General features: G+C 49.0%; 1 protein-coding gene across 2 annotated transcripts in view; it reads right to left on the minus strand.

The window, feature by feature from the left end:
* Window positions 1-15,976, minus strand: part of Sertad2 (SERTA domain containing 2) — a 125,809-nt gene that overhangs the window by 13,958 nt on the left and 95,875 nt on the right. Inside the window, exon 1 of one of the 2 annotated variants that reach the window (XM_045137350.1) lies at window positions 10,888-11,001. The exons of the other annotated variant lie outside the window; for it this stretch is intronic. The gene's annotated coding sequence lies outside the window, so the exon portion shown is untranslated. Of the gene's footprint in view, window positions 1-10,887; window positions 11,002-15,976 lie in introns of those variants that run through there. 2 annotated transcript variants of the gene reach the window in all.

Raw genomic sequence — 15,976 nt, forward strand, 5'->3', positions numbered from 1 at the left:
CTGTGAAGCCTAAGGACCTCAGTTCAAGGCTTGGTTCCCCAGGACCCAAGTTAGCCAGATGCACAAGGGGGCGCACGTGTCTGGAACTCGTCTGCAGTGGCTAGAAGCCCTGGCGTGCCCATTCTCTCTCTCTCTCTCTCTCTGTATCTGTCTTTCTCTCTGTGTCTGTCTCTCTCAAATAAATAAATAAATAATGAACAAAAAATATTTTAAAAAAATTAAATAAAGCTACGCCTCTATTATTTTTTAAAATTGCTCTCAATGTCGTGTGAACTGTTAAGTTAAAATACCTATGATTTTTAAGAGATGAATATGAAACCAACCTTTCAAAGCTATTAATTCTATTATATTATACATTATATACACATCATATATGATTACATTATATGAAATAATATATTATTATTTCAAAACTATTATTACCACCCCCCCAAAAAAAACCACTTGTTTTCACTTTCAAGCTCAACCCTGGCCCATGGCCTCAGAGCCTCCTCCTGGCTGAGTTGCCTTTGGAATGGCTGCACTATGGAGCCCTCTTCTGCTTATAAGGACTGGCTGACTGTGCCAGCCAAAAAATAAGCTAAGGTTTGCATTATGTTTTAACTTTATTCATCCCAAACAAATCATTACAGTAGGAAAACCTTCTGTTACTGACAAACTTTTTTACTTCTTATCCAACAGAGAGGGTCAATATCACGCCTAAGTCCCTGTTTTCAAAGACAGGAAAGGACTGAAGAGGGTGTAACTAATCACACGACCAGCCTGGCGTCACAGAGCACTGGGGAGAGGAGGAGCCTGTCCTCCAGGTGGGGAGCCGGGCATGGTGTGACTATGGGAGAGGACCTATGAGCTGTCATCTGGGCTTAACTAGTTTGGACCTTGCACACATTTTCAGTAGCTTAGTACTTTTTGTTTGTTTTGTTTTCCGAGTAGCAATCTCCCTCTAGCCAGGCTGATCTGGAATTCACTATGTGTCTCAGAGTGGCCTTGAACTGACAGCCATCCTCCTCCCCTGCCTCCTGAGTGAAGGCCTGTGCTGCCACACTGGGCCATTTTTTTTTTTCTTAATTAGGAAATAAATAAGTATAAAGTCAGCACTTTTCCTTCACAGGTATATATGCTTTTTTTGTTTTGTTTTGTTTTTCTAAGGTAGGGTCTCACTCTAGCCCAGGCTGACCTGGAATTTGCTATGTAGTCTCAGGGTGACCTTGAACTCATGGTGATCCTCCTACCTCTGCCTCCCGAGTGCTGGGATGCCCGGCTCAGTTACAAGGCAAAACTAATCTACAGGACCTTGCAGGCAGATCAAAGAAGTTAGGTGACCAAGGAGCCACCACTTCTGAGGAAAAAAGCAGCAGAGAGGAGGGACAGTGCAGCCCAAGAAGGCTGCCAGAGGCTGTGTCGCCACTGACATCGGCGGCTGCCCGGGCCCGTAGCCTCTGAAGGAATTGTGACTTCAGGCTTTTTGATTGTGTGACAGAATTCAGGGCCAAAAAGAGAGGGCAGCTCAGAACCAGGTCTTCTCAGTTCCCCTCTCCTCACTCCATCCACTCACTTTCAAGGGCCTCTGGGACCCTGCTGCTGAGTCGTCCAAACAAAAAGCTTCTGTCTGACAGGACACTGGTGGCGGCCTCCAGGCACCCCACCTTCCTTGCAGTTCTCAGTCTGCTGTGACGGCAGCCCAGGGGAGGCAGAGGAGCCCCTCAGCTTCAGAGCGGGCGTGTGTGTGCGTGTGTGCGTGTGCGCGTGCACGTGTGGGGGTGTATGCTGTGCTGGTTTTGATGGGACTCTACACCTTGAAAAACACACCAAGTTTAAAAAAAAAACAGTTTATCTCTGTGCAAGCAGAGAGAGTGCATGTACCTCGGACCACCTGCCACTGCAGATGAAGTCCAGACCAGATGCTGTACCTCTCTGTGGGTCTAGCTTTACATGGGCTCTGGGGAATCAAACCCAGGATAGCAGGCTTTAACTGCAAGTGCCTTTAACCACTGAGCCATCTCCCCAGCCCCTCGCTAAGGTGTACACGCCGTCTCCCTAGGAGCCACAAGCACAGGAGCGGCCCAGCTAGGAGGCGGGGCAGGAAACACCAGGCACACGAGCCAAGGAGTGCGAGCAAGAGGTTCAGCAGAATCTGCTCCCCGCAGACCAGACAGGGTGCCCAGCACCCTGCAATGCTAGCGAGCGCAGCATGAACCTGCCTTACTGTTCAACCAAAGCCCATGCAGGGTCTCGGAGGTCCCTGCAGTAACAAACATGTTAATTGGGAAGTAAGACAAAGTCTCCCCAACAAATCAGCAATGTAATTATAAAGCCAGTCACCAGAGCCAGCCAGTTCCCCTGTAGTGGCGAGGCTGGCTGTAATCCGACACCCACCGCTGCTTTGGGGGGGGGCGACACACAGCTCACAGCACAGAGCAAGCTCCTGCCTCCCCTGGGTGACCCCAGGCTGGAGATGAGTGGAGAGGCCCGGAGGCCAACCTCCAAGTGAATGTAAAGAAACAATTTTCACCGTGTGGAGCTGTTTTCTAATGTGTTCCTCTAGTTCTAGTTTTTCGTCAGGATTTTCCCATGCTCTTATCAAACTGAAGATAATTTCTAATGTTAGTTTGTAAAATATAATCACTTCTCCTGGAAAAAAGGAGTTTTAGCAAATTTTTTTTTATTAACATTTTCCATGATTATAAAATATATCCCATGGTAATTCCCTCCCTCCCCACAGTTTCCCATTTGAAATTGCATTCTCCATCATATTACCTCCCCATTACAATCATTGTAATTACATATATACAATATCAACCTATTAAGTATCCTCCCCTCTTCCTTTCTCTACCCTTTATGTCTCCTTTTTAACTTACTGGCCTCTGCTACTAAGTATTTTCATTCTCACGCAGAAGCCCAGTCATCTGTAGCTAGGATCCACATATGAGAGAGAACATGTGGCGCTTGGCTTTCTGGGTCTGGGTTACCTCACTTAGTATAATACTTTCCAGGTACATCCATTTTTCTGCAAATTTCATAAATTCATTTTTCTTTATCGGAGTTTTAGCAAAATTTTGACAACCAATTGCATCTAGTAATCTTGGGAGTGACTGTTTCTATACAACAAAGAAAAAAGAGATCTGTCTCTAGAGTGACTTTCACCTTGTTAGTAAGCCCTGCAAGGTAAAGCTGGCCTTTTAGAACATCAATGTCAGGTGGAATAAAATGTCTCTAACGTCGCTGCAATCCCAGCCCCAACGAAGCAGAAGGTGCGAGTCCCCGCTAGACCTGACAACAGGTGACGACTCCATTTCGCCCATGGAGTCTAGCTAAGAGTAGTTTCTGGACTTGAGTTTCACAAAAGCATTACTAACAAGATCTGAACCCTGAAGTCGCTTTAAAAATACTCCCAAAACAAAGCTGGCCATCGGCGGAACCCAACAAGTACCAGGCCGCGCACTGCTCTCTTCCTCCGAGACCCAAGGTAAAACTTTAGGAGCCAGCACGCACTCTCTGGCCCAGGCGGACCTGGAGCTCACTCTGTAGTTGCAGGCTGGCCTTAAACTCAAAGCCATCCTCCTACCGCTGCCTCTTGAATGCTGGGATTAAAGGTATGCGCCACCAAACTTGGCTCAACACATATTTTTAAAGAAAAAGACTACAAACAAAAACAAGTAAACACAAGACAATTGTTTCACACCCTCTCCATATTCACCTGGTAGGAGTTTTGGCTATCTGCTGCTATGTCACCAAGCATGGCCAGTGTGATTCAGTAGGGCTCCTATAAACTGAATGACAGCACCACATCCTGCCACCAGGGGGCACATCAGAACAGCAAGGCACCTCTGAATTTGGCTTTCCCACTGGGCAATGTTAGGCAAGCTGAGAGTTTTCTCAAGATGACTAAAGTACACGGTGCTATATGGTTCAAATTTTTATCACCAGTATGCAACACCAATGCTTCCAAAAACCATGGTTAGGGTCCCTAGAGGATTCCTGAAATGAGAGAAAACACACGCACGCGCGCGCGCACACGCACGCACGCACACCCCAAGGTGTAGACCTAGATCAGGAAACAGTTCCTAGTGGCAGAGAGGTCCTGATGTGGACTCCCAGCCACATAACAAATCTCCTTGTTTACCATTAGGAATTTTACTACTTACAGAAGTCCTCAATAATCTTTCTTTCTGTTTGTTTGTTTACTTATTTCTATTGGCAACTTCCATGATTGTGAACAATAACCCACTGTAATTCCTCCTTCCTCCCACTTTCCCCCTTGAAACTCTTTCTTTTTAGGCAGGTTCTCACTCCTGTCCAAGGTGACCTAGAACTCACTCTGTAGCCCAGACTGGGTTCTAACTCTTGCAATCCTCCTACCTCAGCCTCCTCAGTGCTGGGGTTAAAGGCGTGCGCTCCCATTGCTTCTTAATAGCAGTAAATTGCAGTGGCACTGAACAGATACTGCTTCAGGCGATTATTCAGGAAAAACCCTTCACAAGGGGTACTGTGGAGGAGCCATTTAACTTGTAAATGCAGTGCGCTTAACCTCAGGGAGATAATGAACCAAGTTACCGTATACTACTTGTTGGAATTCTTTCTAGACAAATGACAAACTCAGTTCATATGATGTGCGACCAGACCAGTAGTAACGTTCTTGACTGAGAAACTGGTATCGTTTTTTTCCATCTGAAAGCTAGTCAAGTACATTATGAAGCTACTTAGTGATATCCTGGTGTCAGAGGTCCGTCTCATTAGCATCAAGGGAAGGAACCCCCAATTTGCCTTTCCCCACAGGACTGCATGCCAGGAAAGTTAAGGCAGCTTCACTCCCCACCCCATGCATAATGAAAATAGCTTTTCTCTTGTATTTATAATTGCTTGCAAGGGATTCTGGTTTCAATCCTCATGTAGCAGCTTTTCCCCAAAGACACCTTGTTTTGCCCTCACAGGAGAGACCCTTAATAAACAAGGTCAGGGGAAAATGAAGAAGGCTTCTAGTAAAAACCAAGAGTTGCCAAAAGTATGTGACGTTCTTTAAATAGGCTCAGCGTATATATAAAATTAGCCACACAAAAACAGTTAAATGCAAGTCACAGCTAAATCTGTGAAAAATAAAGTTGCATTTTAGTTAAGGCCAATGGGTCACCTTCCAGGTGCTGTGTTAGCTAACTACTCCAAGGCTGCCTCGGAAGCACTTCTGATGGCGCCCGCCTCTCGTCCCAGCACTCGGGAGGCAGGGGTAGGAGGATGGCTATGAATTTGAGGCCAGCCTGAGACTACATAGTGAATTCCAGGTCAACCTGGGCTAGAGCTAGACCCTACCTTGAAAAACAAAAACAAAAGTTAAAGATTAAAACTATTCATACGAGGGAGGCATGTTGAAAGGTTGTGATCACAGCACTTGGGAATATGGATAGTGATTCTGAAGTGAGTCACTGCTAGATAAATAAAAAGTCCCTTCAAATAGTCCTTACAAGTACACAATCAATTTCTCCCTTTTTCAACCTTTTAACTTTCATGTGTAGTCTAAGGAAAACAGTCAAGAGAATGTTTTTTATCTACTAAGACTAAATGTCACAATGTATAGCTTAATCTGGATTCCTTAAGAAAAAGATACTATGTATATTTTAATTGTCTTTAAGGATCAGGCACGCACTAGGATGATGGCTCAATAGTTAAAGGAGATTGCTTGCAAAGCTTCTGGCCTAGGTTTGATTCCCACCACTTACATGAAGCCAGATATGCAAAAAATGGCTCCTATGTCTGGTGTTTGCAGAGGCAAGAAACCCTAGCATGTCCAAGCGTGTGTGCACACATGCGCATGTGTACACACACACACACACACACACACACACACACACACACAATAAATAATATTTAAAAAATAAAGGTTGAAAGCTGGGCGTGGTGGCTCACGCCTTTAATCCCAGCACTTGGGAGGCAGAGGTAGGTGGATCACTGTGAGTTCAAGGCCACCCTGAGACTACATAGCGAGTTTCAGGTCAGCTTGGACTAGAGTGAGACCCTATGTCGAAAAACCAAAAAAAATAAAAATAAAGGTTGACCCTAAGTCCAACTCTTTAAAAAAAGGAATTAGGCCGGTGGATCAGGTTTTATAAAGACAATTGAAACTTGCAAGTGTCATGCTTAAACAGTCCACACATAGGAAAAGGCATAGAGTACTGTATCAATATTGTAGCTGTTCTTTAAAACACCACACACAAAACCCCACTATTTTCATGCTACACTGAGATAAAATATATTCCTCCGCCCCTCTCCAACTGATAAAAGTCTCACAGAAATTGAAGCAAAATCATTTAAATACAATCAAAATAATCAGAGTGCTACACTAAGTGTAAATATTTACGTCTGAGGAAAAGATTTAAAACTCCCACTCAGCGTTTTCAAGGACTTTTGCAGCAGGCTTTCCTCAACCCTGTGGTGCGAATCCCTCGTAACACGTCTCTCTGTTCCACCTATCTTGAGAGCTTTCAAAGCGGAGGCCACCTGAGAAGCTGCACTTTGAGTTTGTACACTGATTCCTGTCACACAGCTAAGAATCACTACTGGGGGAAATATACTTTATTTCGCATTTCTGGACATGGCAAAAACAACTTTTCAAAGTCTGGCTGAGCGACAGAGGTAAGAGAATCACTGTAAGTTTGAGGACAGCCTCGGGCTACAGTGTGAGTTACAGGCCAGCCTGGGCTACCTTGACACCACCATCCTGACACACGGCGAGCGTCCAGGCACAAAATGCTGCAGGTGGTGAGAACGGAAAGCAAATGTGCATCACCTCACACGGAACCAACAGACACTCAAAGGTCATGTTTGAAACAGTGACCCCTCAACACCCCATTCATGTGGCTAGAGCTGTATGCCAGCCTATGCTGGTGTACCCACGACCTTGGGACTTCTGGAGCCCCTGAGTCTAGCTCGAGCAATGCTCTGCCACCCAAGGGTGGGGTGCTCCAGCAGAGCCGGTCCAAGCTCCGGAGCAGCATGGCCCACGGTGATAAGCAGGCAGCCCCAGGAGAGGAGAGGATGGCCACGACAGGCTTTCTAGAGCCGTGTCTGCCTGCACACATGATGCCAGGCGCCCGGGCTCGGCCTGCAGAACACAGACACCTACTGCTGCTGCTGGTCCCCCAGGCCCTTCCCAGCAGCCCCCCGAGGCTCCGCGGTCAGAGCGGGCGGAGGAGCGCCTTTCCCTTCGCTATCCTGTGTAAGAGTACTGGGAAGAACGAAGAGAAAATGCTTTGCTTCGCTGCTGCTTCTCAGCTAGCCGCAGCTGAGGGCTTTTAAGGAGAAAAACAAATAAAACCCGTGAGAATTAGTCACCCTGTAAAGCCGCAGCTTTTCGCAAAGCGACAAGAAGACACTGAGGCAGATGCGGACGAGCGTCAAGCACTTCAGCCTGCTGAGCGTGGCTAGGAGAGGGACAAAGCTGCCCGGGGCACCTGAACTAGTCAGACCTGCTGTAGCAGTTGTGCAGCCGGCTGCTGCCCGGCCCTCCGCCCCCGCCCGGCATCTGCAGCCCGCAGCCCGGGCTCAGCGGCTCTGCCACCCGCCCCCCCATCGGCCATCCCCGTTGGGAGGCAGGGCTGGCTCCAGCCAGCGGCATCAAGTGGAAGAGGAGGCCAGGACAACTCCACTCTGAACTGGACGCCTCACTGGGCCAGAATGCGGCTGAGGTGCCGCGGGGTTCTCCCGCAGGGCAGGAGCTCAGGTGAAGCCCAGCTGTACTTGTCACCGCGAGGGCAGGGACACAGGTCTTGAGAGAGGGGAGCACAGCGAGTCTGCCCAGCTACAGAACCCTCAGGACACAAAGGCACCGCAACTTCCCGCATGACTGTTGACATTGATCTTTGAGGAAAAAAACCAACATAACAAGGCATCTATTTATTGCCTAGAATAGGAATGTCATCTTATTGAGCTGATACACGCCATTCACAAATGCACACAAAGAACATAATGCTAGCAGAGAAAGACAGGGGTCCGCACAATGAGGGGAGGGCACTCCAGGGGACAGTTCTGTTTATAAGGGTTTCCCAGGGTCTGCATGGGGCACAGATTTGCCTTTAAAACCAACAACACTGGCCACTTAGGACAACCATTCCTTTCTTCAAAAAAAAAAACAAGCCAACTTTGGTTGGTGGTTGTTTCCTTCCAAAATTTAAAATGAAATTAATTAGCCATGCATTTATTAAACATAAGTCATTGCCTGTAGGTGTCTGTCAAGTATTAATGAAAAATTAACGTTAAGTCAAAAATATTATTTTTTAAGTTTTACTAAAAATATTTTTTATTCATTTGCAAGTGGGGGAGGGGGAGGGAGGGAGGAAAGAAGTGAGAGGGAGAGAGAGAAACAGAAAGAGAAAATGGGCACGCCAGCGCCTCTTGTCACTGCAAGTGAACCCCAGATACATGTGTCACTTTTGTATCTGGCTTTTTATGGGAATTGAACCTCGGCCATCAGGTTTTGCAAGCAAGTGCCTTTAACTGATGAGCCATCTCTCCAGTCCCCAGAAAATATATTATTTGTGTATATGCAGTGGCCTCATGTTTTTATTTTCACATTCGGCTAGTCAGAACTAACTAATGGAAAGGTGTGTGAGGGCTACCACCACCATCCGTGCCAAGTGCCAGGCCGTTCCCACTTGAACTGGAGCTTGCCCTCTAGCGCCTTCATCTTATGCCTGATCTTTGGACTCAGCAGCTAGCCTTCTCTCCTCTCCCCTCCCCCCTCTCCTCTCTTATCTTCCCTCCCTCAAAGGAACTACTGCAGTTACAGCTATATCCCAAACAAAATGTCATCACAGCAAATAAGAAACTTCCGTAGATACACTAAAGTAAGGTTCGCCCTCCTCACCACTGCATTTATCCGTTCTGATCTGTAATAACATTGACAAACCCCCTGTTTCTGACAATGTGGATGAAATTAAAATAAATTTCATATTTTCACCAGCAATAAGGAATAACAGTGAGAGAAATCTCTAAAAATTTGAGCTCCGGCTGACTTTTACCTTTCTTAGTTACTAGAGCCTGCAGGTCTCTGGCTGAGGACACGCGTGGACTGTGGAACTTTGTCCCTGGAACAGTTTAAAGCAGTGGTTGCCATAACCCATCAGTCACCACATACAAATCGAGGTGAACTAAACGCAGCAAAATATATGCTATTTTGCTGTGCCCCATTGATAATAACAATTTAGTCTGTAGCAACTGGGTAAAACTTTTATTTTGACTCTTCAATTAAGTCGAAGGTGCTTTTATTTTAGTTCAGTAAGGAGGAGTGCCAATATCTTCTAAATCTGAGTGAAAACCCTTCTCTTGGTTCCTGAATGGAAGCAAGCCTGAGTAGCTGTTACCTAAGAAGCCAGGACACCAGCCCAACAAACCTCTCACTGAGACACCTCTAGTCTAGTGGTAATCTGGTTGTTAGAAAATGTGAGTCCTCTCGCCTACCTGTTGAAATGAAGGAAGGAGTAGAGCCGGGTAGGAAGCAGGGAGGGCAGGAAAAAGAGAGATTACCAAATCCATGCCATAAGGTTTCTTGCTGGGGAACACACATGGGCCACACACATTTTCATCAGGAGGGGAAAGAAATTATTTTACATTTATAAACAACTGTACAGTAACATATTAATACCTCAAAGTACATCAATGAGCCTAAAGGTAGCCTTTTACATGAAAAATCAGTAAAATGAACAGAAAGCTGGGATTCACAACTATTCCTGCTCATGCCAGAAGTGGGGAGGTGGGGACCTTGGAAAGGGTATTTTCAAGTTCCAGTACACTCCAATCACAGTAGACTGCTATAATGTGTCCATTCTCTCTCTCTGTCGCTCTCATAGAAATAAATACAACCAAAAATCTGTGGAAGGAGGTGGGGTGCTGGGGGCTGCTGGGGCTGGAGAAGGCTTCAAGTGTGTCCTCACCGCCAAAGCCGGTGGCTGGCTCTCAGGGGTGCAGGGGGGAGAGGGTGAAACCCACCGCACTCTTGCCAATTACAAAAGGCAACTATGAACACCTCAGTAACCTCACTGGTGGCTATAAGTTTTAAGCTCTTTACACATGTTATGGACATTTCTTAACATACATTGGGAAATCAAAAAGTGTATTTCATGAACAAAGCTCTCTCTCTTCCTTAAGGGCAACAGGGACTACCCAATTCGATCGAAATAAAAGCTGTCGTCTGTGGACTGGACGTCCACACTACTCTGCCATCCCGTGCCTGTAAAAAAATTTTTACTTTTTGCCTCCTGAAACGACCCAGTTGCTAGCAAAAAGTTACTCTAAGACAAACCTATCTTTTGTGTGTGTGTGTGTGTGTGTGTGTGTGTGTGTGTGTGTGTAGGAAACTTGAATGTCAACTCCCGTTCCAATCGATGGCTATTTCTGTTAAAGCTAACAGTTCCGGCCTTCCCGGGGAAGCGAGGGCTCCCCGCGGCACCCCGGCCCCGACGGTCCAAAGTCTAGCTCCCGGGGCACCCCGCGGCCCTCCCCGCCCCCGCCCCGCCGAGATGACTGTACATTTCCCAGCGAGAGCCCGGAGCCCCGAGCCCCGAGCCCGGTGGGCGCTCTCACGCCGCCCTCGCCGCGCCCGGCCACCCGCAGGGCCGAGGGCCCGAGCCGAGCGGCGCGGGGAGCGGGGGCCGCGCAGGCACGCGCGCGCGAGTTCGCGGCCCCGGCGCCCCCGGAGCCCGGACGCCGGGGCGAGCGGCGCCCGTTCACGACAGCGGCCGCCGGCGCACGACACCGCGCGGAGAAGGCGACAGCTCCCTGCGGGCGCCCGGCGCGCTGACGCCGCTCCCGGCCCCGGCCCCGGCCCCGGCCCCGGCCCCGGCCCGGCCCGCCTCCCCCGCCACCTCCGCCCGGCCCCGGCCCCACGCCCCGCCGACTCACCACATGCAGGCGGCTCCACCTGGACTAGCGCATCGGGGGCTTCCCGTCCGCTCCTCCGGCGACGCCCGCTCCCTGCGACGCCCGCCGCGGGCCCGAGGGAGACGCCGGGGCGCGGGAGGGCGGGCGGGCGGCGAGACCCGCGCTAGGGTTCCGGCGTCCCCGGCCGGCGCGCCCGGAGCATTATACAATGGTGGTGGAGGAGGCGGCGGCGGCGGCGGCGGCGGGCGAGGAGGAAGCGGGAGGCGGACGGAGGGGGCGCGCGGCAGGCGAGCGACAGCGCCGGCCCCAGCTCTCGCCCAGAGGAGTGACGTGCCGCCCGCGATCCGGCCCGGCCCCGCAGGCCCCGCCCCCAGGACGCGGCCCCGCCCTCGCACGCCCCGCCCCTCGCCGCGGGGCCCGCCTCCGGAGACCCCGCCCCTCCCTCGCAGGCCCCGCCCCTAGGTCGCCGCCCCATCCCCGAAGGCCCCGCCCCCAGAGGCCTCGTCCCCGCAGGCCCCGCCCATCATCCGCAGGCCCCGCCCCCAGAGGCCTCGTCCCCGCAGGCCCCGCCCATCATCCGCAGGCCCCGCCCCTCGCTCGCAGGCCTCGTCCCGCAGGCCCCGCCCCTTCCCTCCCCCAAGGCCCCGCCCCGTCCCCGCAGCTCCTCGCGGAGCCCGGAGCCCGGCGAGGCGGAGGAGCAGGAAGGCGCAGGCGGAGTTCGGGGCGCGGCCGCCCGCCCGCCCGCCCTTCCGCTCTTCCGCCGGGGCGCCGTGTGTGTCCTCGGCGACGACGGCTGAACGACGGGGACGAGGCCCGCGGCCCGTGCGGCACCGCCGCGACCGCAGCTGGCCCGGGCGTCCCTGCTGTGGGCGGCTCGGGGACCCGGCTGAGGTGTCGGGACGGCGGGTCGGGGCTCCAGCTGGGGTCGGGAAAGGGGTCGCCGAGTCAGGCATTAATACTCTCGGCTCGGCAGACGCGAGTTCAAACCCCGCGGCCAGCCTGGGGGGACACGCAGCCGCGGGCCCGGACGCCGGGAAAACGTACTAGAACAGAGTGCGGATTGTTATTTTTTTTGGGGGGGGGAGTGTTTCAGAGGTAGGGTCTAATTCTGGTCCAGGCTGATCAGAATTCACTATGTAGTCTCTGGATGGCCTCGAACTCACGGCGATCCTCCTACCTCTGCCTCCTGAGTGTTGGGGTTAAAGGCGTGCGCCACCACGCCCGGCCGGATGTCTTTTTTTTAATAAACAATTTTTATATTTATTTATGAGAGAGAGACTGGGTGCGCCAGGTCCTTAGCCATTGGAAACGACCTCCAAACGCATGCACCACCTTGTGTAGCTGGCTTATATGGGTTCTGGGGAGTCGAACCTGGGTCCGTAGTCTTCGCAGGCAAGCGCCTTAACCCCCAAGCCATCTGTCCACCCCAACAATTTTTATTTGCAAACACGGAGAGAGAAAATATGGGAGCACCGGGGCCTCTAGCGGCTGTAAAGGAACTCCAGACCCATGCCCTGCCACCTTGTGCCTCTGGATTTACATGCGTAATGAGGAATCAAACCGGGATTGTTAGGCTTCTCAGGCCAGCATTTAACCGCTGGGCCATCTCTTCCAGCAGATGTCTTAATGGCGCATATTTAAGAGCATTAGGAAGAGACCTGGGCTCAACTGTAAAGCTCATGATTTCTATAAAAATTACATGCATATTCAGTGTAAAGATGTTACAAAGTAATTCAGGCACCTAGAAAGTTTGGCTGCCACCCTAATCAATTTCTTCTCACATCACTGATATTTAATGGTCCACTGCGCTAGTTGTATTTAAGGATAATAAAGCTTTAAGACCTAACATAAAGGTAATTATAAGTTAACATCAAGGCAAATTTAGGTCTACTCAAACAGTTCTGTAATGATGTGCTGTCAATCAAACTGATGATCTTATTGAAATTAAACCTGGGCTAAGATGTTTTTTTAAAAAAAAATTTTTGTTTATTTTTATTTATTTGAGAGCAACAGACAGGGAGAGAAGGTGGGGGAGAGAGAGAGAGAGAGAGAGAGAGAGAGGGAGGGAGGGGGAGGGAGGGAGGGGGAGAGGGAGAGGGAGAGAGAGAAAGAAAGAATGGGTGTGCCAGGGGCTCCAGCCACTGCAAATGAACTCCAGACACATGCATCCCCTTGTGCATCTGGCTGACATGGGTCCTGGGGAATTGGGCCTTGAACCAGGGACCTTAGGCTTCACAGGCAAGCGCTTAACAGCTAAGCCATCTCTACAGCCCCCAAATGCCTAGTTTTATCTGTAAGGGACTCTGCACCCTCAGCATCATGTAGGTGTTTCATTAAGTATGAGGAATACCTAAAGCTGTGGGCATCTTTGGTCCAGCGTAGTGGCACACACCTTTAATCCCAGAATTTGGGAGGCAGAGGTAGGAGGATCACTGTGAGTTAGAGGCCAGCCTGGAACTCCAGAGTGAATTCCAGGTCAGCCTGGGCTAGAGCGAGACCCTACCTGGCAAAAACAAACAAAAAACAACCCCAGGGTGTTCCAGAAGTAGGGTCTACTGTCCTGTGGCAGTCTCCCTCAGTTTGTGTATGGGTGGCACAACAGCCAAGCATTTTGCTAGGGAGCCAAGATACTTTTCATTTCCAGGGCTCTGCATTTTAGAGAAGACACTACTAACAGCTTCCTGGCCACCCACTCACAAGTTCAGTGCTCACTTTAAGGAAAAGCCATTGAAATAAAGTCTATGATAATCTCTTCCTGTGATATCGTTGTAGGAGGCCAGAGGCATTGGTTCCATTGAATTCAAAATGAATTTAAACTGGTATTCATGAATTGAAGCTAACAGAAAGGAAGACTTGCAGAGTCTTTATGATGACGTGGATATTTTCTAGCAAATGCCTTCTCTAATATGGTGTTTCTGTACAAAAAGACTGAAATCAAAGTAACAGTTTTTATGTCTAAAGTCTATATTCCGTTATTGCTCAGTAAAAATCTGAGTTCTTAGGGATGCAACCTGAATTTTAGGGTAAAATAATTTCACTTCACCTTATTTTTGTTGTTGTTGCTTATGGTTTTTCAAAGTAGGGTTTCACTCTAGCCCAGATGGACATGGAATTCACTGTGTAGTCTCAGAGTGGCTTTAAATTCGTGGCGATTTTCTACTTCGGCCTCCTGAGTGCTGGGATTAAAGACGTCCATCACCACGCCCAGCACAACTGATAAATTTTTGAATGTCGTGAATATCTTACTAATGCACATGTTACACACCCACTCTCCCACTGCTAGAATCTAGCATCTGACCGGGAGGTCAGGAGGGATCTAGCAGCTGCAGCCACAGCCGGTGTGGTCCAATAGCAGGTGGTTAGCCCTCTCCCTTCCTGCAGGCTGAGTCACACACGGCCAGCACGGCCACCCCTGACCAGCCCTGGAAATTCAGTGACAAAGGCAGGCCTGCTTAGCACTTCTGAAGTACAACCAAAATGACATGAGGTGTTTTTTTTTGTTTTTATTTATTTATTTATTTATTTATTTGAGAGTGACAGATAGAGAACGAGGCAGAGAGAGAGAATGGGCACGCCAGGGCCTCCAGCTACTGCAAACAAACTCCAGACGCATGCGCCCCCTTGTGCATCTGGCTAACGTGGGTCCTGGGGAATCGAGCCTTGAACTGGGGTCCTCAGGCTTCACAGGCAAGCGCTTAACCACTAAGCCATCTCTTCAGCCTGTTTTTTTTTTTTTTAAGTAAAATATTTATTTTTAACAAATGATCAAGAAACAGTGGGGCTGGAGAGATGGATTTGAACAAAATGCTGCACAAGTATAAGTCCTTGAGTTTAGAGTCCCAGAACCCACATAGGAGCTGGACACAGTGGTGTCTATAATCCCAACATGCGTGAAGTGAGCTGAGAAGGGAGGCAGCTGGCTAACCTGGAGAGGTGATCAAGAGGGACACTGTCACAAATGAGGGGAAGGCACCTGAAATTTGTCCTCCACACATACACTATGACATACACACAGCCAGGTGCACACACACCAAAAACACACTTAGTGAACATGTAAGAACATTTTGAGAGCCTTTAAAAGCCCATCTAAGGGCTGAAGAGATGGCTTAATGGTTAAGGAGTTTGCCTGCAAAGCCAAAGGACTCAAGTTCAATTCCTTAGTACCCATGTAAAGACAGTTGCACAAGGAGGTGCAAGGGACACATTTGCAACAGCTAGAGCCCTGGAACACACATATTCTCTCTCTCGCTCGCTCTGCCTCTTTCTCTCTCGATAAATAAAATATTTTAAAAGTAAAAGAAATAGGGCTGGAGAGATGCCTTTGGAGTTAAGGCACTTGCCTGTGAAGCCTAAGGACTCAGGTTCAATTCCCCAGTACCCATATAACAATGATGCAGAAGGTGGCATATATGTCTGGAGTTCATTTGCAGAGGCTGGATCCCTGGTGTGCCCATTCTCTCTGTGTCTGTCTCTCTTCTCTCTCTCTATCTCTCTCTCTCTCTCTGTGCTTGCAAATAAATAATTTTTTTTTTTTAGAAAAGATTTGTTTAAAAAAAACATGAGAGGGAGGGAATTACCATGGGATTTTTTTTATAATCATGGGAAATGCTAATAAAAATTAAAAAAATTAAAAATCATGAAAGCCCACTTAAAAATAATCTTACTCAGAGCTTCATCAAGAATTTAGAGTTTCTTCCTCTCAATTTCACCACTTTAGAAAAGCTCTGAGAAATTGGCCTCGTCACCCACATTTAACTATCAGGAACATCTCTGTTTAGGGAGAAAAGAAGCACTCCTGTTTCAAAAGCCTAGAACTACGATGGTAAACTTGGAAATGTTCATGAGCTTCATTTCAGAAAGACTCTTCTCAGCATAACTTCGTGGTCCTGGTACCAGTGCCTACTGCCTCGCTGATAGTAAATGTTCCCGTGTCCCCTACCTCGTACAGACCACGCGACTGCGTGACTAAAACACACAGCCAGCACTTACTGAGCATGAACCAAAGAAACAAGGGACAGCCAGATACCAAAACCGAGAAACAGAACGTCTCCTTATTGGTTTGTATTTATTATTTATTTATTTACTTACTTACTTAGAGGTAGGGTCTCTC

This window comes from Jaculus jaculus, chromosome 18, assembly GCF_020740685.1.
Source record: "Jaculus jaculus isolate mJacJac1 chromosome 18, mJacJac1.mat.Y.cur, whole genome shotgun sequence".
In the NCBI taxonomy this organism is placed as follows: domain Eukaryota; kingdom Metazoa; phylum Chordata; class Mammalia; order Rodentia; family Dipodidae; genus Jaculus; species Jaculus jaculus.